This window comes from Ornithorhynchus anatinus, chromosome 7 (assembly GCF_004115215.2).
Source record: "Ornithorhynchus anatinus isolate Pmale09 chromosome 7, mOrnAna1.pri.v4, whole genome shotgun sequence".
In the NCBI taxonomy this organism is placed as follows: domain Eukaryota; kingdom Metazoa; phylum Chordata; class Mammalia; order Monotremata; family Ornithorhynchidae; genus Ornithorhynchus; species Ornithorhynchus anatinus.
In genome coordinates this window covers 65,875,750-65,888,983 of record NC_041734.1, presented here as the reverse complement: position 1 = coordinate 65,888,983, position 13,234 = coordinate 65,875,750, and the positions used below count along the sequence as shown (strand labels likewise).

At 56.0% G+C, this 13,234-nt stretch overlaps 1 long non-coding RNA gene across 1 annotated transcript; it reads right to left on the bottom strand.

Moving 5' to 3' along the window:
- Positions 1 to 1,312: 1,312 nt before the first annotated feature.
- Positions 1,313 to 11,971, bottom strand: LOC114813339. The gene is made up of 3 exons (XR_003761061.1): positions 11,888 to 11,971; positions 11,702 to 11,794; positions 1,313 to 1,524 (listed from the first exon to the last, which is right to left on the bottom strand). It is a non-coding gene; the product is annotated as an uncharacterized LOC114813339 (long non-coding RNA).
- Between the last annotated feature and the right edge of the window lie 1,263 nt (positions 11,972 to 13,234).

The following is a 13,234-nucleotide window of genomic DNA, read 5'->3' as shown; positions in this document are numbered from 1 at the left end:
GTGAAAGGCCCTCTAGGTAAGTGGGATGATGCAGCAGGGCCCCTGGGGACCCCTCAGGCTTGCCCTGCTCTGCCCCTGCTGGGTAAATCTGGAGGGAAGAGAGGGAGAGCAAGGAGCTAGAAGCCCTGGTTGGGATGGGGGCAGGAAGGGGTCAGAGAGATGGAGTCACCAGGCAATATTGCAGCTGGGCACAAAAACCTCTGCTTGGCAGTGGACACTGGGTTTCCCACCCTGCCCCAAGGTCCATGAGGGCCTGTGCCCTCTCCTTCTTGAATTACAAGAGGGCTTTGCATCGCTGATCCCAGCCGGCTGACCCAGCTCCAGATGCAGGTAAAGGCCTCCCTGAGAGTCCCAGCGTGGCCTAGAGGACCTGCCGGGCCAGAGCTGTTCCAGGAAGCAGCCCCAGGTGGAGTCCAGGGGTCCTTGGGCTGGGGGCCAAAGGATGGTCGCACCGCTCAAGTCTTCCTGCCACTACTGGGGCGTACCTCCCCCTGCAGTTTCAGTTTCCGACCCTCCGTCCTTCTGCCGCTGGCAGGTCTCTGGGCTCAGGGTGAGAGGGAGCAGGGGATGGGGTTTGGCCTCTCTCTAGGCTGGAGAAATGCCATCACGGTCAAGCTCGCTGCCCAGTTCCTGGCACCAGGCTTGGCGGGTGGCCCGTCTCCGTCCTGGCCCCTGAGCAGGCCGTCTGTCTGCCTGGATCGTCTCCTGGGCGGGCCCGGGTAGGCGTGGCTCTGCACCCACCCCAGCTCCAGCCCCTCGAAGGGGAAAGGTACTGCTGCTGGCTGAGCCAGCCCATTTCTGACTGGGGGACTAGGGAAGGGGGGGGCGGTAGTCCTACTACTTTGTCCGCAGGATGGCCCTGGGGTGTGGTCAGGAGGGTCTGAAAGAGTTTCTACAGTCAGCTTCTATGGAGTGGGGAAGGTAATAATGTTGGTATTTGTTAAGCGCTTATTATGTGCAGAGCACTGTTCTAAGCGCTGGGGTAGACACAGGGGAATCAGGTTGTCCCACGTGGGGCTCACAGTCTTAATTCCCATTTTACAGATGAGGGAACTGAGGCACAGAGAAGTTAAGTGACTTGCCCACAGTCACACAGCTAACAAGTGGCAGAGCTGGGATTCGAACTCATGAGCCCTGACTCCCAAGCCCGTGCTCTTTCTACTGTGCCACGCAGGTGTATGGGAGGGGAGAAAGGGCAGTGACCTGAGAATCCCACAGGAGCAGCTGGCCCTTGTTGACCATCCCATCTCTCCCCACTCACCTCCCTGCCTCTTTCTCCTCCCTTCTTGCCCCTCCCTCCAGACTCACATGTCACAGCTTGAGGGAGACCGATGAGGTCAGTGCTGCTCAAGGCCTGCAGAGATGCTGGTCCACTGACTTGGGGCATGGAGGGTGCTGCCGTCTCCTCCTCCTCCTCCTCCTCTCTGGTCCTGCTGGGGTGGATCGGATGGTGGGTGTGATCCTGTGAAGACACTGCTACCTCTGGCTGGGGCAGGCTGGGAGAGCTTGTGACCGCCTCCTGAGCTGAAATTGGAGTTGACACTCTCAGTCCCATTCCCTTTGGGTCTTGTGACCCCGCCTGGCACCCTCCCCTGCCCACCCCCAGGACAGGCAGGGCCCAAATCCAGTGGGGAGGATGAGTACCGGCAAACAGTACCTAAAGCCAAAGGATGGAGGCCAGGGGAGGAAGAAGGGAAAGAGCCGGAGGGAGACACAGACTGGGAAAGAGACATGGAGCGAGAGAGAAGAGAAAGAGAGCCAGAGACAGGAAGAGGGAAATGCAGAGGGAGCGGAGGAGAGAGAGAAAGAGAGAACTTGCTCGACACCTATAATTACTGTGACTAATCTGAGGCTGGGCCCAAGACTGGCGGAAGGGGAGATACAGAGAGACAGAGACAGATTCTTCCAACCTCTCTTTACCATAGGGGGCAGGGTGTACTTTGAAGCAGCACAGAGTAGACTGGAGACCAGAAGGCAGGGTGGGGAGGCGGGTGGAGAGAAGGGATGGGAGAGGGGAAAGGTGAGCGTTTTGCCCAGTATCTGCCTGAAATGAGGACAGCTGAATGGAGGGGGTAAGAGAGAGAGATGCCATGAACTGGGGAGGGGCTGGAACTCAGCAGGGGCTGCAGTTGGGGGTGGGAGAGCGGGCTGACTTGGAAGGTGAAATTAAGTCCCCCAAGATCACTCATTGGCTCTTGGCCAGAGCTATGGGCTGGGGCAGAGACCTGGAGCCTAAGGGATGGAAAGAGGGATTGAGAAGCAATGTGGTTTAATGGAAAGAGAAGGGGACTGGGAGACAGAGGACCTGGGTTCTAATCCCATTTCTGTCACTTGTCTGCTGTGTGACCTTGGGTAAGTCACTTCACTTTTCTGTGCCTCAGTTCCCTCATCTGTCAAATGAGGATTAAGACTGTGAGTCTTATGTGGGACAGGGACTGTGTCCAACCCGATTATCTTGCATCTATTTAGTACGATACTTGGCATATGGTAAGTGCTTAAATACCACAATTATTCTTCATTATTAGTGTTTATTAAGCACTTACTGTGTGCAAAGCATTGAACTAACAACTGCGATGGGAGCCCTGGCAAACAGAGGCACAAAGCAGAAAAAAGGGAGAGATAGAAGGGCAGAGCCAGGAGATGGGAACTTGGAGCCGCGAATGGCCTGTTGACCATACACAGACACACACACAGGCACACAGTCACATATTCACATATTCATGCAGCAGCACACAAATATACACAAACCACAGACCCATCTACACCCAAGCCTACAGACATAGAGAAAGACTCCCCCAGACCCACAAGCCACAGACACACTCACAGAAAGAGGCAGGCATCCAAGACAGACGGGCCAGTTTTTGCCGGCAGCTCCAAGTGCAAGGAGGGAGAAAAACAGGCAATCAGAGGGGCCGTGGTGGGAGCGGAGCAGACGGCTGGTCTCGCTGGAGACTTCCGGCGGGGACGTCCGACAGCCAGACTCTGTGCCCTCACGGGCTGACCTGGGCGAGGACAAGCTCAGAGCCCCGGCGGAGTGCCCGGGAATCTGGCAGGGTGGACTCCAGGAGCCCTGCCCATCCCTCCTGCCTGGGCTCAGGTGAGAGCAGGCCTGGGCGGGCTCACACTTGCCCAGCCGGGTACACTGAGGGAGCTGGGTGGGGGAGTCCACAAGTTTGGGGCTGGGGAGTGGGCTGAAGAGTGATGCCATCAGAGCTGATCTCATCTCATAGGGCTCATTCATTCATTTATTCACTCGTACAACTGTATTTATTGAGTGCTTACTGAGTGCAGAGCACTGTACTAAGCACTTGGGAGAGTACAATAGAACAATAAAAAGACACACTTCTTGCCCACAATGAGCTTAAAGTCTGGAGGTGGACACAGACATTAATAGAAATAAATTTCAGATAGGTACATAAGTGCTGTGGTGCTGGGAGGGAGATGAATAAAGGGAGCAAGACAGGGAGTGGGAGAAGAGAAAAGGAGGGCTTAGGGAAGGAGTCTTGGAGGAGGTGTGTCTTCAATAAGGCTCTGAAGTGGGGGACAGTAATTGTTAGAGTAGAGGAGGGAAGGTGTTGCAGGACAGAGGTGGGCGAGGGATCAGCGGCAAGATCGAGGTACAGTAAGAAGGTGAGCCTTAGAAGAGCCAAGTGTGAATTCTGGGTTGTATTAGGAGAGTAGCAAGGTAAGGTAGGAGGGGGCAAGGTGATTGAGTGCTTTGAAGCCAGTGGTGAGGAGTTTTTGTTTGATGCGGGAGGTGGATGGATAGGCTCGAACCTCACCCCCATCATCTGAAAAACCTGTATCTCTCCCAGTGCTCAGTCCATTGATTGGCACATAATAAGTGCTGAACAAATACCACTGATGTCATTATTAGACTTGGGCTCATCTGAATCTCTCTGGCCCTCCCACCTCAAACTCTGGAACTCCCTCCTTGGGGCTCCTCACTGCCTCCCAGTTCTGGGCTCCTCAGGCTTCCTTCTTTCATCAAATAAGCCCCCAACCCTAACAGCTGGGGGCCTTGCTCTCCATATTGCCGGTCTGTCCAGCTGGGCCCCAGGTTCCTCCCTGTGGAGAGGGGACATACTGGAGAATTGAGAACTGGCTGGATCACACCCACCCGCCCCCGCCTCTACCACCCCCACTCCTCCCGGTCAAGTTTTCTCAGCGTTAGACCTGACCCAGACTGCTCTTCCAGAGGCTGGAGACAGCTGCCCGACCTGTTCCCCCACAGACAGTGGTCCCTACTGGCCAAAAACCTCTTGGCTTCACTCCCCTGCCCTAGTAGTCCCCACACTTTCCCTCCTCCAGCTGCTCTCTCCGTCCCTGCCTCTCCTCCCAGGGCAGGATCCCATTACCTGGTCATGAATGCTGAGAGTAAACTGGGGCTGAGAGGGGGCAGGGCCAAGCGAGCCAGGGATTGGGCTGGGAGGAACCCGGCTGGGGACTGAGGGAGAGGCAGGAGAGCCAGGCCAGGAGGAATCCAAATGACTTATTTACATTCAGTCTGAAATTAATGCAGGAAAAGAGTTTTCAGGTTCAGGAGCTCGGGGGAGGAGGGGAAGGGAGAGGAAAGGGAAGGAACGGGAGGAGAGCAGAGGGCTTGGCACAGAAAAGTGCTAACAAGGTCTGAAGGTGTCCGCTCCCCCCAAAGATTAAACAGGCAGATGGGTGGACCTTTGATCTCAGGGGCTTCCAATTTCTTATCTTAGAAAAATTCAGGGGGAGAGATATTGGGGAGAGAGACAGAGAGGAAAAGAGAGAGAGGGGGAAAGGATAGGAATGAATGTGATTATTCCCTTCTGGTTCAAAGAACTGGACATATCCAGCAGCATGAGAAGCAGCATGGCCTGGTGGATAGAGCACCCACCTGGGAGTCTGAAAAGACCTGAGTTCTTATCCCAACTCTGCCACTTGTCTGCTGTGTGACTTGGGCAAGCCACTTAACCTCTCTGTCTCTCAGTTACCTCATCAGTAAAATGGGGATTAAGGCTGTGAGCCCCACCTGGGATGGGGACCGTGCTGTGCCCAACCCGATTTGCTTGTATCCACCCCAGTGCTTAGTACAGTGCCTGGCACATAGTAAGTTCTTAACAAATAGCATAATTATTATTATTAGGGGCTAAGAAAAGTGAAAGGGAGGATGTCTTCCTTTGAAATGGGGGAAAGTGAGGTACCGAGAAGCCACGTGACTCACCCGAGGTCTGACAGCACATCTCCAGTCCATTTGAGGCAGGTACGTTGGTCCCTGAAGCTGAGTGCACTAGGCCCTGGCACTGCCTGACCGGCCAGCTGGATCACCTTCACTGGCTGAGTGCGGTTTTCACCCGCAAGAGTGAGACAGAACCCCGTCCTCCTGCCCTGCTCCCCAAACTCCTCATCGGTAGAACCAGCCAGATGGCTAGAAAGATCCATCCTAGGCCCTGCTTCTTCTACAAGGGATAGGAAACCTGGACTTGAAGTGGGGAGAGAGCAGAGGGTGGAACTAGAATCAGCTGATATGTGGACCCTTTGACCCTTCCAGAACTCCGCCCTTCTTCTCATCAATGCCCAGGCTCCTGACCCATCCTACCAAAGGTACTCAGGAATGTGAATAACTAGGTGCCAGGGGGTGGAGGTAGGAGTGGAGGGTAAGGAGGGGTGCAGGGAGACAGAAGCAGGGGAAGGGATGTACCAACCTACCAAGGTCTCTGCAGTGCACAGGGGGACTCTCACCCAGCCTGAGCAGTGCTGGGTCAGCTGGATCAGGTGATGGATCCAGAACTTTGAGTGGGTGCTGAGCTCAGTCCCTAAGCCTGAGGGAATAAAGTGCCCACCTGTGGGCCAGAGGTCACGGGCCACATCTGGGTCATGGGGAGGAACCTACCCCTCCATTCCAGGCCAGGCTGGCAGAAGGCAGGGTGAAAGTGGGCACAATCATATGACCAGGTGTCCTGATTTATTTTGGACTGTCTCAATTGTCAAGGTTTTTCTCCTGCCACCCAAAGAGCCTCTGTGGGGACCTATTGAAGTCCTGCTTTGGCCAGGGGTGAAGGGAGGGGACCCGGAAGCTGCCACAGCAGCCCTGACAGTAGGGAGGAGCAGAGGTGAAGAAGGGGCTGCCCAACCTCCTCCTCTTTGGCAGTGGCAACAACCCCATCACCGCTGTGGCTGGACCGGCCCTTGCCTGGTTGTTCCATGGTGGCCGGGCCAGCAGGTTTCTGAGCCTCCTGGAAATGCTACAAAATCATCCAGAAAGTTTCTTGGGGTGGACAGACGTTTAGGGAGTCACCTATTTCCTTCTTTCACTCTCTTTGTCCCCCTCTGTCTCTGGCACACATGGTGTAGTGGATAAATCACGGGCCTGGGAGTCAGAAGGTCTTAGTTCTAATCCCAGCTCTGCCACTTGTCTGCTCTGTGGACCTTGGCCAAGTCACTTCACTTCTCTGTGTCTTGGTTACCTCATCTGTAAAATGGGGATTGAGACTGTGAAACCCCACGTGGGTCAGGGACACTGTATCCAGCCCGATTTGCTCCCCAGTACTGTACACCTATGTACAGTGCCTGGTACATAGTAAGCGCTTAACAAATACTGCAATTATTATTTTACTTCACCTCCAGGGAAGTCCCATCTCCATCCCACCTTGGGGGGACAGAAAAAGAGCAAAGTGACCTCATAACCCTAATTCCCAATGAAGAGAAGGAAGCCACCGCTGAGCCCTGAGCAGATCTGAGAGATTCACACTGGACTCTTTGGCTGCCTTGGTGCAGGAGATAGAAGATATACCTGATATGTGTGTGTGTATGTGTTTGTGTGTAGGTGTGTGCACGCGCATGTGTGTTGGAGGGGTGGTCCATCCTCCTACTCTGATCCTTGCATACAGGGAGGACCCGGCAAGGACTCACATTTAGGCTACAGCCCAACAGGAAAAGGAGCAGGGCATTTAGGAAGGAGGGAAAGATCAGATGCCGAAAATCAATTTGGGGTAAATCTGACTACTAGGCTAAGGGAGGCTCCTTGGGAAAGCGCTGGTTGGGCAATGTCTTCTCCACCTCCCTCTCTTCGGGCCCATGTCTCGCTGAAAGCACCCAAGAGGAACTGGCTGCTTCTCAAGGAAACAATAGGAAGAAGGCAAGGAAATATTTTCCCTCTGCAGGAGGATGATGACAAGGGGAAGAAGAAACCGAGTTAATTAAAGAAGAAGCTGCGTGAAGAACTGAGCCACCAAGAGAATGTTGCCAGAAGAGGAAGCTAGGCCAGATGAATGAGGACTAGCTGGAGAGCCCCGAATGAACTGGGGGGTAGCGGGAAGAAGCGACATGGGGGATAGGGAAAGGAACCAAAGTGACTGCCGCTGCCAAAGAGAACTTGGCACAGGAAGCTTGGAAGAGATTGGGGTCAGCGAGAAATGCGACTGTGGGTAAACTTTGGCTTTGCCAACTTCCCTGTGAGGATCCTTGTCCCCCAGGCCCCTTGCCAACTCAGCCCCTGAATTTCCCTGGCTCCACTTGGTTGGATCACTCCCAAGCCACTCCCCACCAAACTTCCTCCCAATCCTAAAATGTCCTCTCCTTGGTCCTTCTGTCATTAAATTTGATTGACTAGATATTCCTAACCTGTGCACAGGAGTTTCTGAACACCAGCCCAACATCCTGGTCATGTTAACATAGTTGCCTGGCTCAGAGAACTAAAATAGCAGGAACTTGTTAGGGAAGAAAATCAGAAAAGTCAAGGCAGAAAAATGAGATGCAAAAGAACGGAGGCATAAAAGGAAATAGAAAGCAATCTTTAAATACATCAAGCCCAAGAGGAAGCTATGGGAGAACCCTAACCTGTTATTAGATGGGGAGGGCAAGCTAGAAGCAGATGACATTGAAAAGGGCAGAAGCTTTTAATACCTTGAAAGGCTCCATCCTGCCAAAGCGTGTCTGGAGTCTGCAAAGTTGGAGCCATTCCTGAGTGTCCGGATAGGTTCCGGGCCAGCAGGGGCTGAGAGAAATTGTTCCCTTTTCCTCTCTTTCCTCTCCCTGGCCCACAGTCATGGGCACAGCCTGAAGACAGTCTTTTTTCCTAAAAATGGGAGGCAGCATGGCCTAGTGGATAGAGCCTGGGCTTGGGAGGCTCTGCTAGTTGTCTGCTGTTTGACCTTGGGCCAGTCACTTCACTTCTCTGTGCCTCAGTTCCCTCATCTGTAAAACGGGGATTAAGAGTATGAGAGCTATGGGGGACATGGATTGTGTTCAACCTGATTAGTTTGTATCTACCCCAGAGCTTAGTACAGTGCCTGGCACATAGTAAGTGCTTAATAAACACCATTAAAAAAAAAAGCTGAAGAGGCACCCAACTGACCACCTGGTCCGAACCAGGACCGGCTAATGCCTTCAGGTGTCTGTGCCATGCCTGGGCTCCAGAAATTTCCTCCACCAACCCCTGCACTCCTCTAAAGAGGGAACATTACCACCGACCTCCTTCCTTGTCCGGGCACCCGTTTATGAGCAGAGATCCCCAAATCTTCAACACTCTGGGGTTGGGGGAGGGGATGGTGGTTCCTTGGGTAAAGAGGCCCTAGGGAGTTTGATATTGGTGCCTCTGGGAGCACCACCAGCTCCCTACCATGGCAAGCACACAAGCTGGCAGAGAGAGCTCCCCAGCAAGATGAGGACAGCCTCAAACCCTGGAAGGGACTGAGTTACTGTGACCGTCTAATTCCTATCTATTCTTATTCTTTTCCCAGAACTTGGTACAGTCCTCTGCACATAGAAATGGTTAATAAATGTTTAAGCATTAAATGATAAGTATTACTCTAGTAGTAGCTTTCGGGGCCCCGCCGTACCCTGGAATTGTGCGGTCCTAAGGAGGGTCCTCAGAGGCCGAGTCCCTCTTCCCCGCCCCCACCCCCAGAGACCTGTGGGTCCCCAGGGCCTCTGGGCTTGGGGCCTCTGGGCTTGGGACCAGTGTGCACTGGGCCGGTTGAGTCGGGAGGTTCTCCAGCGAGTGGGACCCAAGCCCGGTGACTCTGGGGAAATTCAATTAGAAATCAGAGCAGGGAATGCGACGCTTCAGTGACCAGCGGCAAACCCGGCAATGCCAGGAATCTGCTCCTCGTTTGGGAGCCAGGCCAGAGGGAGAGTGGGCCGACATGAACCCATCCAGGGGAAGGACTGGGGAGTGGACCCGCCACCGCTCCTTCTGCTCCTGGAGCCCCTGGTCTTCTCTCACTGTGGGGCATGTGCTGAGACAAGAAGGGGGGGCAAGGAGAGAGCCTCTTTCCCTCCCCACTTCTCCCGGGGGCTGCAAGGTTCTTCAATCAACCAAAGTCCGAGTGTCCTGCGTGTCCTGCAACCTGAAGCTACTAGGATTTGGGTCCAGCCCTCGGCCGGCCGGGCGGCCTTGGGCCTCCTGCGGTTGGAGTGGCCGGCCGGCTGGGGTGCCGAACGCTTGGTCAGGGAGGTGCGGCGAGGCCCAGTATGAAAGCTGCATTGTCTGGGCTGGGGTTTGTGGGGGGGGTGCTCCACTCGCAGCCGGCGGGGGTACTGCCTTCCTCCGATTACACTTCAGGGCAAAACTCCTCCCCTACCTCTCCCCATACAGCGCCCCGCCTCCTGGGTCTTAGCAGAACTGGCTGGCAGCACAAAGAGGCGCCGGGCAGCAGGGGGTCTGCAGGGCTGAAAGGGCACAAAGGGAAAAAGAAGGCGAGCAACAAGTTTGGAGTAGAAGGGAGGGAAATAGGGGCAGAAGAGGAAAGGGAAAATGGATAGGGAAAAAAAGATGATGAAAAGGGGCAGAGGAGAAGAGGATGTAGAAGGCAGAAGGAGGATGAAAAAGGGGAAAGTTCATAAAGGAGAAGAGAGAGGGGAGAGGGACCCCGAGGAGAAGTGACCAGAACAGAGCCTAGCGCCTCATTTTTTCTTGGAGTGGAGAGGCCGTCTCCTCAGCCACCGGTCCTGGGGCCAGAGACTTGACCAAAGGCGGAGCCAGGGAGAAAGACGTGGTTTCTACCTGGGTGCGGAGACCTGTAGCTTCAGAGTTGAATAGCTAACCAGCTGGCTACCTGGCTGACTCCCCAAAAAGGTGCCTGGCCTGAGAGGGCAGAGGTCTTGGGGGGCTGAAGGACGGGCCCTCCCTGAGTCTCACCAAGACGGCCCTAAGCAGCAGGGATTGTGTCTACCAACTCTACGGAACTGTACTTTTCCAAGCATTTAGTACAGTGCTCTGCATACAGTATACGCCCTCAGTAAGTACCTTTGATTGACAACTGATTGAACAGTGGATGAAGGAGGCAAGGACCCCAGTTGGGTGGCCATCTAGCCCATCTAGTCCATTCCCCTGCCTCCGGGCAGCCCAACCCGGCACCATTCCAGCCAGTTCCAGTTTGTTAGGGAGGGAGGCACTTAGCCTCTTTCCGGTGGCTCATTCCAAAGCCTTCCACCTCATGGTTTATGTTTCTCTTAAGTCCATCATGTGCAGTTCCAGTCCACTTCCTCCTGTCCTGAAGGGAGATGGAGACTTGGAAGACCCTAGAAAATTGCCCCATAACCATATCTGTCTCCCTCCCACTCCCCACACCATACAGACATGTAAACACACACTGGGGGCTCCTTACGGAATGCTGCCTGCCTGACTGACTTCAAGATGGTTGCCAAGCTAACTCTCCACCTTCCCTTCAGGGAGCTGCATGACCCCCGGCCTTTTCTCATTTCTCCTTAGTCCAGATCTCTATCTCTGAGGCTCTTGGCCAAGTCCTCCCTTGGATTTCACCATCCTTCTTTAGCTCAGACAATAGTGAGGACCTGGCCTCTTAGCACAGCTTCACAATGGGGAGGACCCCCCCCGCCACACACACACTCTGAGGAGGATATGGGTCTAGAAGCTTTTCAACAGTATCACACTACCGCAACCCGCAAGTGAGAAGCAACTTTCGGGACAGTGGGCCTGCTTGGAGAGAGGGGAGAAGGGAAAAGTCTCTTTTATAGGTCCTGTGTGACTACTGTCCAGCACCTTCCCAGGCTGACCTCGTCTCTGGGCGGTGCATTCTGAAGCCACCGTGACCTCTGCGGCCCTTGCCCTTTCCCCGGACCCATCGGAGCCCTGACTTAGAGGGACTCCGCTGCCCGCTGCTCTGGCCATTTGACGCAGGCACTGGTCACTATTCCTAGCAGCCACTGGGCAGCCACGGAGCTGGGCTATCCGGGGAGGGACCCTGCTGGCCTGTCTCTGGGAGCACGGTGAAGGATCCAGTGAGCACTGGAGGGAGGCTCGGGGAAAAGTAAGCTGGGTGCCCGGAGAGAAGCAAAAGACCGGAGAAGGAAACGGTGGGGAAAGGCAGAGGAGGAGCAAGGCAGAGGAACACTGACCCCTTTCCACCCTGTGCAGAGACAAGAGATTCATTCAGTCGTATTTATGGAGCCCTTACGGTGTGCAGAGCACTGTACTAAGCGCTTGGAAAGTACAATTCGGCACAGATAAGGACAATCCCTACCCAACGACGGGCTCACAGTCTAGAGATCGGTGAGCAGGGGCAGAAAGAGACGGAGAGAGACAGAGTTGGAGAGACTGGCCGCGGACACCGTCCGGAGACGCTGGCCCAAGTCCACCCCCGTTGGCCGATCTCCCCGGTTCCGAAGGAGAGGGGGCCAGTTCCCCTCCCGTCCCCACCGCAGACCACCCCCTCACCCCCCACCAGCTCGGCCTGAGCCGGCTCGGCCCCCTCCCCTGGCCTACCTGGGGCAGGGGGCGGCTCCGGCTGGGGGTCTCCATGAGGGTCGTCGAGGGGGCGGGGAAGCGGGCCGCTCCCCTGGGACATCTGCCCGGGACCTGCGGGGGGCCAGAGCGAGGGTCGGCCGTGGTGGTGGGAAAGCCCCTGCTGGGGGTCGGCAGCCCCCCGCCCCCTCCCAGGACTGGACTTACTGTTCTGACCGCGGCTTCGGCCCGCTGCAGCCTCATCCCAGGGTCCGGGCCGGGGGTGGACAATCCCTCCTCCTCCTCCTGCGGCCCGGGGAAGGGCTCCCCTCCTCTCCCTCCCGCCCCCTCCCCTTTTGCACAGGTTTGGCCACCGCAGCTCCTCCCGCCCGGGCCGGACTGGCCGAGGAGCCTGGTCTCAGCCCCCTCCCCTGCCCTGGCCGCCGGTGCCCGGTCCGGACCGGTGCATCCCCCCTCTCCGAGCCCCCGCAAAGCCCCCGGGCCCGCACACACACACACACACACACACACACACACACACTCCCGCGCTCGGTCACCACTCACTCCGCCACCGTGTCTTGCAGGGGAGCTGGGACCCGGTCGGGGGGCGGGGGTGAAGCGGAGACCCTCCCCCTTCCCACTCCCCACCCCGCCTCCCAAATCTCCGCCGGAGTTGCCCGATAAAACCTCCTCTTCAATCAGCGGTATTTATCGAGCGCTTACTATGCGCAGAGCACTGTGCTGAGCGCTTCGGGGGTAGGGGGAAAGTACCCCAAATTGATGGACACGTTCCCGGCCCGTATCCTTAGAAACCAGATGATGTTCCCTCGGGAGCGGAGGTGAGATTTTGGAGGGATGTCGGCGGGGGCAATGAATGGGAGCTCGGGACCCCACAGGCAAATTCCAGGGGTCCACAGGCCCCCCCAGCCCCCAGTGATCTTTCACCCCGACCTCTTCCATCCCCCCACCCAACCTTAGGTGCTTCGGATCCGGCCCTGGACTCAGGGGCGGCTGCACCAGGGGTCCTTGGGGAGGAGAGGGACCCCGCCGTGGTCACCAAGGGGTCGCAAAGTGGGGGTCCGGGTCAGCCTCGACCACCCCCCTCTCCCCTCCCCTGCCTTCCTCCGGCCGCCTCTAGGGGGCAGAAGCCTCCTCCTCCTCCTCCCGCCCCCCGAAGCCCAGAACAAAGTACGCGCGTGAGACACTGCGCAGGCGCGTGAGGCTCCCTCCGCCCCTCCCTTCAGTCCAGTTCAGCGCGCCCGTGTGCGCATGTCCGTGGGTCACCTACCCTGAAGGCTTTACCCATCAATCAATCGGTGGGATAATAATAATAATAATAATGGTAATGGTGGTATGTGCCAAGCACTGTTCTAAACTCTAGGGGGGGATATCAGGTCATCAGGTTGTCCCCCGTGGGGCTCCCAGTCTTCATCGAGCACGGGCTCTGGAGTCAGAGGTCATGGGTTCGAACCCCGGCTCTGCCACTTGTCAGCTGGGTGACTTTGGGCAAGTCACTTAACTTCTCGGTGTCTCAGTTCCCTCATCTGTAAAATGGGGATGAAGACTGTGAGCCCC